Source organism: Lygodium microphyllum, chromosome 15 (genome assembly GCF_053477565.2).
Source record: "Lygodium microphyllum isolate KBCC chromosome 15, Lygodium_microphyllum_v1.1.10, whole genome shotgun sequence".
In the NCBI taxonomy this organism is placed as follows: Eukaryota; Viridiplantae; Streptophyta; class Polypodiopsida; order Schizaeales; family Lygodiaceae; genus Lygodium; species Lygodium microphyllum.
The window spans coordinates 140,158,345-140,175,253 of record NC_141149.1 but is presented as its reverse complement, the minus strand read 5'-3'; positions in this window follow the sequence as shown (position 1 = coordinate 140,175,253).

Below are 16,909 nucleotides of genomic sequence, written 5' to 3'. Positions count from 1 at the left end.
AGGGTCTTCCTACGAGGGTTTTCTTCCCACAATTAGCACTATTTGGAGGAACATGAAATAGGATAGGAAAGCTTTCAATTTCAATTGTCGCAAGGATTTTTCACTTCCCTATGAGTACTTGTGGGTGTCCCCCGTAAGGGCTAAGAGTTGCATTAGTTGGTGTGAGCTCTGATTGGCCTAGTAGGGTCCATGCTTCATAGGTCAAGATATTAAAATCTGCTCCTTCATCAATTAGAGCATCAATAGTGTGCTCTCTTTTCGCAGTGAGTTTGACCCTAAGATAAGTAGGTGGTACTATGTCTTCATCTTCCGGGTCTTGGCTTATAAATTTAAGCCTTTTGACAAATGCCCTTGAGTCCCCAAATGCACGACCAGATGCGGATTCTCCACTGATGTCTTGGATTGCCTGTGCAGTGCTATTCAAGGTGCATCTATTGTTAGGATTGCCATATCTAGTCATCCTCGCCATTGTAGCTTGATGTTGTTGCTTTCCGCTTTGACTAGATGCAGTCTGAATGCAACACGTACGTGTTTTTGTAGTGCAGCCTTTTTGCCCTTTTTGGCTAGATTGGCCCATTGAGGTTCTAGGGTCTCTGTTTGAATTTGTTTAAGTATGGGCTTTTGGTTGCTCTTTTGCAAGTGAGAATCCATGCTCATGTAGAGCCATTACTACACTAGGGTCTAATTTGAAGGACCTGTTACGGCGTGCATTTTCTCTCCAACCTACTTGGGGGAGGTGCGGAGGGGGCAGAGTGATTTGAAGGACCATTTGTAGCCAAGTTTTGAACTACTTGCTCTAGATTTCAGTCTAGTGATACGTCTATGATGTGCTTTTGGCTCTATATGGTCTCTTGGTCAGTTCCAGGGTCTACATGTTAAGATTTGAAAAAATCCAAATTCGGCCCAACAGGTCCGAATTGCAAGGGCCAAATGCCCGATTCGACCCCTGTCCGAGGGCCGAGGGCTGAATGAGAAAAGGCCGAATGTAACTGGGCCGAATGTCGAATTCGGCCAGTCCGAGTGCACTTGTTCAAGGGCCGAGGGCCGAGTGGCCGAGTGGGCCGAGGGCCGAGTCAAGTGGGCCGAGTTGGCCGGGGCCGAGGGCTGAATATCAAGTTGGTCCGAATGGTTGATTCAGAAGGGCCAAGTGGTGGGTGTCCAAGTAAGATGGGCCGAATGGTTGATTCATCGGCCGGGGCCGAGGGCCGAATTTCATCGCGTTTGAGTCAAGTTGTTCAAGTGGTAGTGGACCAAGGGCCGATTCTGGGGCTCGGCCAAAATCGCTGTCACTCGGACTGGCCGAACGCGGTGCGATTTTGGCCGATGTAACAATGAATCACTCAAATCACACAACTTAGGCCATGGCCTACTCACGCACCTCCAGATCAAAGCTATGGGTGGAGGGGAAGAGTCATATATACCTGGAATAGCAAATAAACTCCAAAATGCAAATTGGCAAACGAATCAAACCCTTATGCCCTGTTATGACAACAGAAACCCTATTTCTTATTTTCCTTTGTTTTTTTTTCCCTACCCTAATGCATCCGAATCACAAGAAAAATACCTACACTACTCCAACATGCTTTCCCAAATCCAAAAAACCAAAAACCTACTTGCTAAGGAGATTGAATACCTCTTCAAACTCCCTCGCTTCCTACCTATCTACCTCAAGCATAGGTTTCGGGAAAACCCTTACTTCGATGCTCAATTTGAAGTGCACAAGCGCTCAAGGCTTGAATCCATTGGTCCCGGCAACGAAACCAAAATGTGGGAGCTTTCACTCAACTGCCAAGACCCACGGACCGCTTATTGTTTCAAGCGTTCCAAGCCGAGCACTAATGGCTACAGGTGTAGTGAGCTTACCTCAACGCCAATCAAGTTATCTCCTCTCCCATGCACTCCGGTAGCTCCACGATCCAAGTGCAAGCTTCAAGCAAGCTCCATCCTCAAGCTCCAAGCTCCGATCTCCATTGCCACAAGCAAGAGAAGAGAATAGAAGAGAAGAGAAGAGAAGAGAAAAAGAGAGGAGAAGATAGAGAGCTTCTCCTCCTCGGTCCCTCACCCTCACACTCTCACATTCCCTCTCTCAAGCACAAGCTCAAGCAAGCAAGAAGAAGAAGAAGAAGAAGAAGAGGAGAACCACTTTTGGCTACACACAAGAATGAGCTTCTCATTCACTTTTCAACTTTATATACAAAACCCTAAATCCCTTTGGGCGGTCATCTCCTTATCTCCTTTTTTATATGGCCGGCCATGGCCTAGGCCCTTTTTCCCATTGTCCTTATATCTTCCTAGCTTCCTTCCTACCGCCCACCTACCTTTACAAATTGCATGGGTGAGAGCCCAGTGCTCTTTAAATTAAACCATGATGCGCTTGCACTCTTTTACAAAAGTATTGACTTGCACTTTTTCTTGTGCACATTTTTCCTTTATTTAGGACTTTTCTGCACTTTTTGTGCTTCCATATTTTTCTTGGCACGCCTTCATCTTCCGTTTCACTTTGCCTTGGCCTTTGTCTTTTGATTTAGATTTTCCAGATTTTCCACCTTGTTCATCTTTGACGGTTTGTTCATCTGACGGTTAACAAAGATCCATAAGAACATTCAAGAAAGGTGACATGGTGTTTCTAAGGGTAAGGTCCGAAAAGAGCTCATTATCTTTGGGAAAATACAAAAAGCTTAGTCCAAGGTACTGTGGACCATATGAAGTAATCAAAGTAATGGGAAGGCAAGCCTACAAGATTAAATTGCCACCCCATCTCAAGATTCAGAATGTATTTCATATAAGCCTACTGAAACCTTATGTACCAAACCCTGATCATGTGCTTAATGACGAACAAATAGTCATGCCTGCCCAAGGAGTTCTGGAAATGCAACTCGAGAAGTTTCTAGATACAAGGGAAAAACATCTAAGAAGTCGAATCCTAAGAGAACACCTAGTATAATGGAAGGATTATCCTAAAGAGGATGCCACTTGGATTGATGAGGCAATCCTTATAAAAGAATACCCCCAGTTTCTCTTGAGATGAGGACATCTCGATTTCTCTAAGGAGGGAAGAATGTAATGTCCCCATTACTTAGTTTCTTTTAATAAAAAATATGCGTATACATTTCAAAACTTGATTTATGTTGAAAACAAAATGGTAAAGATTGCACATTTTTAAAACTAGCTCTGACTATGAAGATAATTGATGAGGTATTATATTCCAGTTCATGGAAGGAAGGCTTGGGAATCCCAATACAAGCTAATTAAAACTATGTTTGTAGTATAGAATAACAAAAAGAACTAGCCTAGTGGATAGTCACTCGGTAGTTAAGTGCACTTGGGTGACGACAATACCGAGATGGGTGACCTTGCGGGAAGCTTTTCCTACAACTAGTGGGAGCTTCTCACGCATAGCCAATGGTGCCAACAAAGCCTTTGTAGCCCATTGCCAAGTTTTCCAAGGTCTATGCCTTGCTTGCTCGACGATACGATGTGCAATGCTTGCCCGTATTTTCGTAAATTTTTATCTTCACGCTACAAAAATGGAACCCCCCTTTGGCATCATCGATTATATCATCAAAAATGCTAAAAGAAAGGGTTTTCTCTTTATCCCCCTTGATTACTATATAAATAGGGGTAAAGCATCAAGTCAGAAGAACAACCCGTGCAGAAGTATCTCTGCTATTGACGCGATGAAGCTCTCTGGCAATTAACCGAGCCTCTCTATCTCTTCACACCTACATGGAAGCGCTACTCAAATCCATCAAGCTTCTCCCATGGCTCCCAAGAGACGTCGAGATGCTAAGCGAGGTCATGCTCCGAGAGCTCCCCAACACGAGGAAGTAACCGCGCAAGTTACCCACAAATCCATTCTACTCGAAGGACCAGTTATTCCACAATAAACCAAAGTTGTGATCATACCTCGTAATCACGATGGATGGCAGAACAGAGATAATCAAGTTTAGTACATAAGAAAATGATTACTTTTAAGTTATTAACTCTACAACTTTCTAATGAGGGATACCTTAGTAATGTTATAAAATCCCATAGGATAAGTCTGTTACATAGATTACGATCAGTTAGAATGTACTTAAACTCACAAGAGCATTTTATGATTATCAATTACTTTTTAGAAAAGAATACAGGAATTGATGAGGGGGATAGATTCTATGCATCGCATACAATGACAAGTGTGTTAAAAATGTTTTATGGTTATGACTGCTTTTGGATTTGTGAATGATGAATTATGTCTCTTATGATTCCGTGCTTGCACACAGACGTGTTGTGGATTGTGTTGGTTTGGGACGTTGGGGTCCCTAACCCAATGCTCCTCAGCGGAGTGTGGAAAAACTCACATGTGGATGGAGGTCCTATGCTCGTGAAAGAGGTAGGTGTTTTTGGTTTTTTTGATCACTCGAGCACCTGAGAGGGCAAAGGAACTAGTGATAAGTGCCCCTACTATGTAGGATGGCTCTTGAGGCTCAGGCAGGCTTCGAGGGGCTTTGAGCCAATAAATTCCTTGTTGACCATGGATAGAGTGTGATCACATACAGCCCAATCCCAAGGAATTGGAAGGTCCTAGATTGGATAGTGTCTTTTTGAGGAAAGACCGATTTTGTACCACTCTGCAGAGTGATGGTTTTGCTTGTTATTATGAAATAAAGTATTTGATTTTTGAATTGTTTGTTATGTGCTAAAGATTGAGTTTAACGAACCCAATAAACAGAGTAATAAAAGGAAGATTTTTTTAATATGTCCAAACAACGTGGTAGTATACTTTGCTAATTAGAAAACTAAAGCAAACCCAATCGAGGAAAGTGGGAGGCTTTGATCCTGATGATCAAATGCCTATGGCTGGGTGGACCCGATAAGTCGGGTAACTTTCCAACACTAGATAGAGCTAATTAAATCGTGACCCTTCCAATATCGGTAGGATTAGTTACTAGGTTTAACACTGTTTTAGGGGGCCAGAGCTAAGATTTTACCTTATGGGTAGGGGGATCGAGTTACACTCTCCCCTATCTCTCACTCTCTTTGAACAAAGTACGGTAATAACCTCACTCTTGCCTTTGATTGATTACAAAGTGGTCTTTCTTAGGTGGGCATTGGATTGTTGTTAGGAGTGACTTGTCCATGCTTCTCCTATGAAGTAGAACTGAGATTCTCATGTTCAACTAAGTCCTAGGTTTCCCATGGGGAGACTAGATGGTGATGTGCATGGATATGAATTTTGGTCGACTACTAAGGGGACTCCTCCAGGTTTGTTGGAGGAGGTACATCACATTATATTAGGAAACCACCTCTAATGATACTTGCTCATGTCATCCATTGTAATAACCTCCCACAACTCCTTAAGCTTATCAATCAATGGACGGAGATATATCTCCATACTGTAACGTGCCCATTTGTCCAATTGCGGGACACGTCTTAGCAGCCCATCGGGAGGAGGGTCTAGAAGGCTCTGTGTGGCATCGCAGGGAATGACATATGGTTTGTGATCTAGGTCTTCCCAAGTCTGCCCCGAGCAGAAGAGTCCAACCGTTCCCACTTGGGATCAACCTGAGGTTAGGGTTCCTTTCCTAACGGCAAAGTCTCAACCTTTCTGTCGAACAGCATAGACCCATTCCTTTGTCCTAAAACAGAATAAACTGAAGATTCTACATCCACTGATTCGGTCTTTATTATCTCAATGTTTGAGAAAAGTTCCTAGCTAACCGGGACCACCCTTTCGTAGGACAGACCTAAGTCACGCCCACTGCACTTTCCTCAGTTTGCTTTAGTTATCTAATTACCTAACACATTACGTTTTGACATGCAAAATGAGCTTCCTTAATTAAATAAGTTAATCACGGGTTCCTTCATGTAACTTAGGCACTGACACAATAACAATGTCAAGCAAGTTTCTTTTTCTCAAGCATCTCTTCTTTATTTATCATAATTCCGGATTACATCCAACATCATGCTTGAAGGCCATCCCAGCAATCTATAAGATCGTTGTTCCAAGTTCCGCTCGTAGACTAGTACACGGGCCTCGAGATCCCATCTCAAGTCACGTTGGCCTCTTGTACGGGATCCAGAGGCAAGGGATTTATAGCCAGAGCCTCCCCTGGCACCCAAGTGTCCTCCTGCTCCAAGCAGTACCCACGGAGAGACCTCTCGTGGTGGGTTAGGTCCATATACCCGGCGCGGCTAACAACCCCCTTGGATAGGGCCAGGCAGACAGTCGGAGGTAATTGTTCCTGCCTCTCCCTCCAGGCTTTTAACCTGAAGCATTTAAGTGTTTTCCTTGAATTAGTTCCTTGAGCAAAGAAATCAAATAATGTATCTAAGTACAAGCATGAACATTTCGGAGGTCATTTGCGCAACCGACTGCTAAGATGTGACTCATTTTTCATAGATGCCCAACACCCGATCTTGGGTCTTTCCGCGACCTGGAGAAATCCCAATAATTTCAACAAGAGCAAATGGTCTTGGTAAGTTGGCTTATACTTTCTTAGGGTATCTTAGTCGGTCTTGGTAAGTTGACTTATACTTTCTTAGGGTATATTAGTCCCTAACTCAAGCACTAGTTGGTCGGTCAAGGCAATGGACATGCCTTAGTCGCAACCCAACCAAGGGGTTTTTTAAAATCTCTAATTCTAGCCAAGCTTAGTTAACACACATGGCAACACATGATTCCTCATTTAAATTTTTCAAGATGTGGTTTAGACGTATGCGATCCTTCCCATTGTGTGGTTCTATACAGGAGTTCCCAATCATCATGCACGTTGTGCGTTTAGTATAGTTGTCCCCTAAATAGCTTTTATCTCCCTTTATTCCTGGCAATGAGTACTTATTTCTAATGCACCGGATCACATGTGACTTGCATCTATGGAAGTCTAGGGTTTTATTTTCCAATGATGCAAGTGTATCTTATGAACAGAAATTAACATTTCATGTGTTTCTTTTAACCATGATTGCGCAACGTGAATTCTAAATGACTCTTCATGCACTGAACTGGTTAAAAAGCTATCATTTTATGTGAAATAAGGCGATAACCCTATCATTTTATGTGAGTAAAATCCTAGGTGAATTCAGCTTACTGTTGCATGCAACTTAGTTCTTAGTATCAACAAAACCTTAAGCACGACATTAATCCTTCCATGAGAACTAAGTCCTAAATTAACTTTTTTTAATGCTTGGAACTTGGGCTTGATTCGTGTGCGCTGCGTTGGTCGTTCCGCTCGTCCCTCTAGCATTATCGGTGGCTTGGGTGCCTATGCTTCTCACAACTTTCTTCTTGGGAGCTATTCGCCTCGCGAAGATTGGGCAGTCCGGGTAGATATGTTTGGTTGGGGAAAAACCCACTGAATGGGGTTCGTTCTACTTCTTCCTCTTTTCCTTCCTCTACCACTTCTCACCTCTCTTCCTCTACCTCTTCTTCTTGTTCCTCTACCTCTCCTTCTTGTTCCTCTTCCTCTCTCCTTTCCCTTCTTCTTCTTCTCCTCTCCTCCTTCTTGCTCTTCTACCTCCTTCTCCTTCTCTACCCACTTCTTCTTTCCTCTTCTTTTTCTTCCCTCCTACTTCTCTCCTCCTTCTACCTCTTATCCTCTTCTTCTTCTACTTCTTACCCTCTCCTCCCTCTTCTCTCTCTTTACTTCTTCTCCTTCACTCCTACTCTTTCACTCCTTCTCCTTCTCTTCTTCCTCTCCCTCCTTCTTGCTCTTCCACCTCCTCCTTCTTTTCTCACTCTTTCTTCCACTCCTTCCTCTCACCTTCTTCTCTTTATCCTCCTCCTCCTCTTCTCTCTCTCTCTCTCTCTCTCACACCTTCTTTCTCTTCTCCCACCCTCTTCTTCTTATCCTCTCCTTCTCCTTCTCTCTCTCTCCTCCCTTCTTCCACCTCCTCCTTCTTTTCTTTTCACTCCTCCTCCTTCTCTCTCCCTCTTCCCTTCTCTTCTCTCTCTCTCTCTCTCCTCCCTTCTCTCTCCCAATCCTTCTTTCTCTTCCCTCACCCTCTCCTTCTTATCCTCACCTTTTACCTTTTCAACCTATGGCAAGAAGCATCCCAGGGGAGGAAAAACGGTTTTTCTGGGCCCAGGGTGGCGGTTTGTTTGGGGCCCAGGGAGGGTTCGCGGCGATCCGTAACTGGGGGGGTTGACTAGGATATCAAAGGCCTAGATGGCCTGCAAGGTGCTGGCGAGGCAAAAGTGCTAGTTGGGTGGCGGAGCGGCCATCGAAAACGTCCTGCCACCACTGTTGCAGACAGTCACACCAGGGGGGGCAGACCTGATCGAAAGGGCGCAGGGAGGTGGCGACGCCTGTAGTCCTGGCGAAGGGGGTTGGCATGCGGACAAGGCCCCAGGGGGGCGTTGTGCAGCAGGATGGCGGCCGGCATGATGACAATGGGCGTAGCCTCCATCTTGGGGAGGGGAGAAGCCCTGAGGGGAGGGAATAGTTGGCATGGCCACCCTCCACCTAGAGGGTGCATGCCTCCCTTGCCAAACCACCACTCCCACTCCCTCTCTCCTTCCCCGACTGTTGTTAACGGGGAGAGAGGGGAAATAAAAAATTTTGAGTTGAAAGAAAAAAAAAATCCCTTTTCCTTTAATATTTAAGGGGAGGTTCCTATGCCCCTTACACATACCCTTGACGTTATAACATCCAAGCATAAGCAAGTTGAGGATTGATTTATCCCATCGTGGTAGAAAGCCATGGTAGAATATTGTAGTTAACATACTACTAGCCATACACTTTAAGAGGTCAAGCACAATCCAAATGGATGTAGCCCATCCATAGCGATACCAAACAACAAATTCCTTGCCTCTTTTGAAAACTCCAAAAACATTGAATTGATGTGATGCCACACCCTATGAGTCTATTGGTATATGATGGATACCATCCATGGATCTATTTTGCATATGCTTTGTTGTCAAGATTACCATGTTTTTAGTTCAAAACATGTGACATGGACATAGTATGAGTGGAGAGTATATGAGAATCTTCTAGGGAACAGTTTGACATTTTAGATCTTGTTAATATTTGTTGTTGCCAAATTTTGGGCATTTGGCTATTAACTCCTACCCCCCTCCAAAAAGAGCACATAGTCATTAGGACATTCATGTATGCTATTGTGGTCCATGCCTAGTTTCTACAAACTTGTTTTGCATCATCATGAGACTTAGCTATCGTGTTTCTAGCGAACAATATGTGGCATCTCAATGTTCTAAAAATCCCAAGAGAATTAGAAAACCTTACCCTCCATTATCTGATTTTTTTTATAATAACAAGGTAAATGTAATGTATACCTGAACAACTCAGTTGTATTAGCATCATTCCATCCATACTTTGCTTGTATACTCAAGAATGCAAGAAGTGTCTTTAAATGGAATAGCAAAAAATTGTTATTCAATGTTATAGAGGCCTTCTCTTTCAATGGTTCTAAACACAATGTGACCATAGGTAGCAATGTTTTGATCTTTGTCTCCATCTCAAGCTCCAATATTTGAGAAAAATTTGATTGGTCCTCAATTCCATCTCCTATGGAAGGCACACTAGAGAAAGTTCCTTCCATGAGGTCAAATTGCTTGAGTACTCCTTGCATAGTACCCATGAATTCTTCTTACTAGACAAAATAGATATGCTAGTTGCAATATACTTGCATACATTTATAAAGATGGACAATATATTGGAAGAACATTACATATAGTGCATATCTCCACATCATAATGTCCACACAAAACACATACACTTTACTTACTACTAGCTCATAGTTTATAGTTACTTGATTAATAATTTCTACATGGAATAAATCGCCTATCTATACTAAGTGCATGGACACACGTGCTAAGTGAGATTCTTACTTACTCTATCTCCTATTCTCTCCCTCTCTTATTGACTTAATCTATACATACATACATACATACATACATACATACATACATACATACATACATACATACATACATACATACATACATACATACATACATACATACATACATACATACATACATACATACATACATACATACATACATACATACATACATACATACATACATACATACATACATACATACATACATACATACATACATACATACATACATACATACATACATACATACATACATACATACGTACATACGTACGTACGTACGTACGTACGTACGTACATATATATATATATATATATATATCCCAATTCTCTCTCTCCCACCTCTACCCCTAGCACTCCCCATGCTACCCTCTACTCTCTGCTACTCCCCCCCTTCAACTATCTGCTATGCCTTCAGCACTTCTCACCCCACCCTTTGCCCTCTGCTCCACCCCCAACACTCCTCTCACTTCCTTCTTCTACATTTGTTCCCTCTACATCCTCTACCCTACCCCCACTCTCTAAACATTATGCCCTATTTTCCTCACTCTCGCCTAGCCCATTGCCATCCAACTTGTCTACATTGGATGCAAAAAATACATCTACACACCTTAAATAGAGTGAAACAAATGCTCAAAATCTTTGAAGCCAAATGACAAGTGTGGACACTAAGTTGGACATGCTAGAGAAAGCGATGAAAGTGCCAATAATCAATGCCAAAAATACACTAGACAATAACATCAACCAAGTGCATGCAACCTAAGTTTTGACAAGATTGCAAATCTAAAAAATGAAGCTAAAGAATGGAGGAATGAGAAAGTAGTCATGTTAACAAAAATTCAATAGCTAAAGGAGGAGATTGTGGCATTGAAAAGCACCAGATGACTCTATCACTACCATAAAGGAAGAAATCTCCAAAGTGGTGGACATTAAGCTTGAAGCCATGCAACAAGAGTGGGTAGAGGTGTTGAAGAAGATAAAAAAGGACATGGAAAAGGACAATCACATGGAGGAGGTGCACATCATTCCCTATGGTATATAATCTAATGACTTTCCACATCCATGCTTAAAGAAGAGAACGAGATGAGCGAGGCAATTCAATGTAAGGGTAAATGACATACTTGACAAAGAGGGCTCATCACTTAAGGAGGATGGTAAGAATTTTGGCATACACCTTGGATACAAAGAGGAAGATGGACTTCCCTTTACCAAAACCTTGAGAGTTGGGAAAGAACCACAAAAGCACACACTCATCTTGGGGTTTTGAGATGAGATGGAGAGGATGATCTTCAAGAAGAAAAATCCCATATTACATGGACTCCCAAGGGGCCCCATTTGGTTGGACAATGACCTTACCAGAATGCACATGAAGCTTAGGCATGCAAGTATACCCAATCAAAGCCAAGAGAAAGAGGGAAAGAAGGTAGTGTATAGAGATGGCCGAGTCATCATTGATGGCAAGATAGTTGAATAGGGATGTGCATCCTATGAGACAGACACCTCAAAGTTACAAATGATAGTATGGACCTATAATAACTTACTATGGGTACACCTAGGGAGACTGGGGAGATGATGGAGAACCATGAGCTAATTCTAGTCATAGAGACACATCAGAGTCATAAAAGGGAATTGCCTAGAGTACATGGATATGTTTGGGAGTCCACACACAATAGCTACATGAGACACTAGGATACCACCTAAGAATTAGGAGTGACAACGTTGATCAAATAGGAGCTCCAAGATAGAGCATCTTTCATGGCACGAGACCCTTATGCGTGATATGTGTGGATTAGAGTGGAGATCTCTTGTGGCTAGGTACTATACATTGCCATCTACTACTTTCCTCCATAGGGGTTGAGATATGCTACTCGCAAGCCCTATAGTAGGAGAGAGAGGGAGATGGAGGAGGAGAATAATTTTATTTATATTAATATAGCTATCCAAGATAGGACCCACCCAACAACATTACCATCAAATTCCTACCCTTAGCTAGCATTAGGGCCTCTCGCAAGCCATCCCAAGCACATAGTAGGGGATTAGACTAGTCTTTGATAGTCAAGGGGTATATGACTAGAGCCCCCCTCGCACCCTTGCCATCTCCTAGCTAACTACGCTTCCTATCGAGAGACTTCTTGCTCATGGAGTAGATCCTACCATCCAGAGCAACAAAGCTAGTCCTTTGGTGAAGGATCCCAACCATCTTTGGTGGAGGTGTAATGCATATCTGAATTTATCCTAATTTTTAGATATAAGTCCTAAATTAGTATCGGTTTAAGCATAAATATTCTTGGTAATGCATCATCCCCTATACATAAAAAATTCTTTGGGTGTAATTTCAAATTCTTGGGATTTTTTTCTAGATAGTATCCTCCCAATATAAGGTTCTGCTTGATTATTGAGTGTCAAGTTGAGGTAAAAAGGATTATCCTAACCCTTGGCCTCACGATTATATTCAAATTATATAATTCTAGGGTCATAAGATTTGATGATCTTTCAACCAATTTAATTTCTTCATCTAAGGGCTTGTGATCCCTTTAATCCAAGGATTTCGGTTTAGTGCTATTGAATCTCTTTTTTGTTATGATCATTTAGATCATAACTTACTCTTGAAAAGTCTAATTGGACTTACACACTTGTAAAGTTCCAAAGTGCACTTCCCATAGAAAGAGAGACAAAGTCAATAACTCCTTCTATATAGTTTTCTTTCCTTAGTTTCTTGGTCTTAATCCCTTCAGGGGGTTTCAAAAGAACTAATTGCCTTAGGGATTTTCAAAAGAACTAGAATCTTCATTAGATATGATAGAACCTATAAATCATATTAATTTTTGCACTATTCAAAATAATCCCTTCTTGTAACAAAAAACTTTAATTGAACAAGGATAATGGTTCCATTTTTAGACTTCGAAATCTTATCCTTGAAGAGCCTAATCCCATACATATCCTTTAAATTATGGGTCTAATTCCTTTTTGATTCACCCCTCTTCAAATGGAAATTTGGATGTTGTGGGGACTTTCCTATAGTGTTTATTAAAAGTAGGATATAATCTATTTGTGCATTTAAAAAAAAGAAAAAATTATTCACTAATTCTTATCCAGTATTTTCTTACATTTCTAACGCTTGCTACCTTAATCTCACTTCATGGATTAAGCTATATTTATGAATTAATGCAATACCACCCAGATTCAACCCCATCACAAAGAAACAGTTCCTTATGGATGCCCCTCCAAGGTATCATAAAATATGGATCTGTCCACCGAATTACAGTGTACCACAAGGTGTCCGAAAATGGCATGTATATTTCACATCCTCTACTTCAACTTGATGCAATGATGACTATCCAATTCAAGTCATTATGAAATAGTGATAGAAGGAACCTAGTTTGGTTGGAGCAATGTTATCTATGTGTGTGATCTCTTGACCATCTTTCATGCTTCGACGCTTTGGCGCTATCTTTGCTTGTGCTCTCTAGAGGTTGTAACACATCTCACTCAAGACCTCTACAATTTTGTGGTATATCCTGCACTCTTTGATCTTGGCTAACCTTGAAGCTCTGATGCTTTCTCCTCGCTTTGGATAACAAAAGGGTCTTGTGGAGTCGAGGATCATAAGAGGTAGACTTTTAATTTGATTCAAATTTGGCACCATACTATTGATTTTATTACTTTCACTATGCTTATAACATATCCAAAATTCTGTAATCAAATATACTCAATTTAGTCTTGTTCACTATCCATTTTTGCTCGTGATTGCCTAAAGTACGTTAATTAATGCTTTTTCAAACAAAAATAAAACTTTACAAATTATTATGATGCCTTTAAACTAAAACTTATTTTAGATTTTTAAAGAATTATTTTGAAGTCTTCACAAATCTACAACTAACTTTTATAATTATTTTATAAGCTAATTTTTTTTCCTAATTATGATTAATTTTCCCAAAAATATTCTTAAGCTTTTAATATATTTTATAAAAATATTAAAAAGTAATTCAATTTTGTAATAAGTTTACATTTTTTTCTTAGTATAATCTCCTTAGAATAATAGGAATCGTATTCTTTATTTAAAAAACTTTTAAATAGGAACCTTATTCTTTATTTTTTAAAAAAAATTAATATCATACATTTTTAATTTAATTTATTATTATTAATTTTATAGAATAAAATATTTTTAAAAAGGGATTAAGACTTGCCTTAGAAGGCTTAAGAAAGGCTAATAGGGAGCAAGAGAGGCCGTTGCTTTGTAGCTACCCATGTGCAAATCGCCCCCCCCCCCCCCCCCTTTCTTCATTTAAAAAAAAAGTATAAGTTAAATAATTTGTACTAAATTAAATAAATTATTTTTTATAAAAAACAAAAGCCCCTTAGGTAATAAATGAAAATAGTTTCTATTAATAAACCCCTACTAAAAAGCAAAATCCCTCTCCCCCTTAAAAACTACTTAAAGAAGTGCCTCTCTTCTCATTTTCAACACACAACATCGATGATTCAACTCTTAAGAGTGACAAAAGGAGCAAAAAGTAAGGAGTTAGAGGTGAGGAAGTTCCATAAAATAGAGTTGACAACATCTCGGCGCTATCTCCCTACGTATAAATCCTTTCTTTTGTTATCCTTCCCATCCACCATGGCCCCTCGTATGCATATCAATGTAATGGGACCCTCCAATAGCCGAGATGCAAAAAATCACTCGTTAATATGGCTAAGGTATATTATTTTATTTGTAAATTAGGTTATTGTTAAATATAAGGTCAAAATAATATCCAATTTTTTAGAAAATTACATTAGAGTTAAAATAGTTTTTATTTTCTATTTTAAAATTTGGTTATTACTCATTTTAATCGCATAAAATATTTTTAAAATAGTAAAATAATTATTAACTTATTTTCTTTAATATTTTTATCTTTTTGATTTAAAAATGTAGTTGAAATTTTATATGTATATATATATATATATATACACACACACACACACACAGACACACCAAACTTAACATTTTTAAAAAATATAGATTAAAAATTCAAAATTAATGATAATTATGAAATCACTAATTTATGTTTTTTCTTATTAATTAAAAATTAAACTTCATAAAATGTATATTTTCTTAGATAATGTCATTTTTATTTTTATATTATTAGTTGCTTGGCAAAAGCTAGGATAAATTCTCAAATGACTTCATTATTTCATTATAGTGCACTCACACAAAATGAAATACTTGGTATACATTCGTGAATGAAAAATAGAAAATATAATGTGTTTACATGCACGTAAGTGAAGTACTTACCAATAGGGCTTTGGTTTGAGTTATAATCTTGGTCCTGGACCTACAATAGGGCTAAAAACCTATACGAGCCCAGTATGGTTGAGTATTGGAAGACTTGAGATGAAGAGAGAAATCATGGTGGTAATCAGATTTTGGGTTGGTTTGCTTTTGAAACAATTGTATAGATGAAAACATAAATAAAAAATAGCTTTGTTGCACAAATGGATTGCTTAGTGTTTGTTTCTTAAATACGTACTAATAAATCATGTGCAAACACTACTTAATGAAGATATTTGTATATATCATCACAACATAGTAGTATGCATGTTTAAAAGACTCAAATACACCTTAACACCATGAAAAGTGGGTGGATGATTTTCCAACAAAACTGTCCTATAGTCAAGTGGACCCAATTAGTCAGGTGGCTTTCCCCAAGTTTAGAGTAAAGACCAATAAGTGTGATCTTCTTAAGAGTCAATACTAGAATCAGTGAAGCATCATTTTAGGGGATTGGTGTGAGACTATGCTTCATGGGTAGGGGGCTTGATGCTCAACAATCCCTCATTTCTCATTCTCATTGAACCAAGTGAAGTGCTTGCCTATGTCAACCTTGGACCGTGAAATGCATTTATTTTAAGCTCGATGTTAGATTGCTACAAGAGACTGTAGTTGTGTCATTAGGAACCTATAGGTTGAACCTCTTGGGATGGGGCTAGATGCTTTGCATGCAAGGTAGACCTAGGGAATGCCAAGTTACCTAGGTCCACACATTCACAACTAACTCAGATGGTGATGATTAAGATTGGTCCATAGACAACTACCAAACTACCCTACCTAAGAGAATTAGAATTGGGTACACTTGAATGCTCTTAACCCTCCCCTTTCTCTCTCAATCTCTTCCCTTTTCCCTCATTCTTTCTTTCCAATCTCTCTCTTTCACTATATGCTACTTGATCTTATATATATGTATTATATATATATATATATATATATATATATATATATATATATATATATATATATATATATATCGTATTTGTAGCATCTCTTCTAGTCTATTTACCTAATGTTTATGGGAAACCCTGTAGCTTACTAGGACCACAAATGGGTCTATCTGCCCTCCACTTTCAATTTAAAATGAAGGTTCTTAATTACCTAATTACCTAGCATGGCTAATGTAATATACAAAAATATATTCCTTAATTAATCCTATTAGAACAAGATTCTTTAATGTAACCTTAGCACATACACAAAGATAGGTTAAAAATCATCTTCCAATAGAAATTATTTATTTATTCTAATTGAGCAATATAGCTTCATTTACATCAATATATATGTCCAAGATAGGACCTACTCAAAGGAATTACCACCAATATCTCACCCTCAACTAGTGTTAGGGCCCTCTTGGAAGCCATCTTGGGCTCATAGAGGGTTACTCTAGTCTTTGATGCTCAAGGGATTTATGACAAGAGCCCCCATGGCACCCTTGCCATCTCCTAGCCAATTATGCTCCCTACAGAGAGACCTCTCACTAAGGAGCCAGTCCTACCATTTGGAGTGGAAAACATAGCCCTTTGGTGAAGGCTTGTGCAATTACCCTTGCAAGAGGCATAATGCATCTTTAAATTTAATCTATTTTTAAAATATAAGTCCCTAATTAGTACAAGTTCAAGCACAAAGAGTCTTGCTAATGCATCATACCCTGTATATCAAACATTATTTTGGTGCAATTTAAAGTAATTGGGATTTGTTTTTATATAATATCCTTCCGATATCAAGTTTTGCTTAATTTGTGAGTGTCAAGTTGAGGTA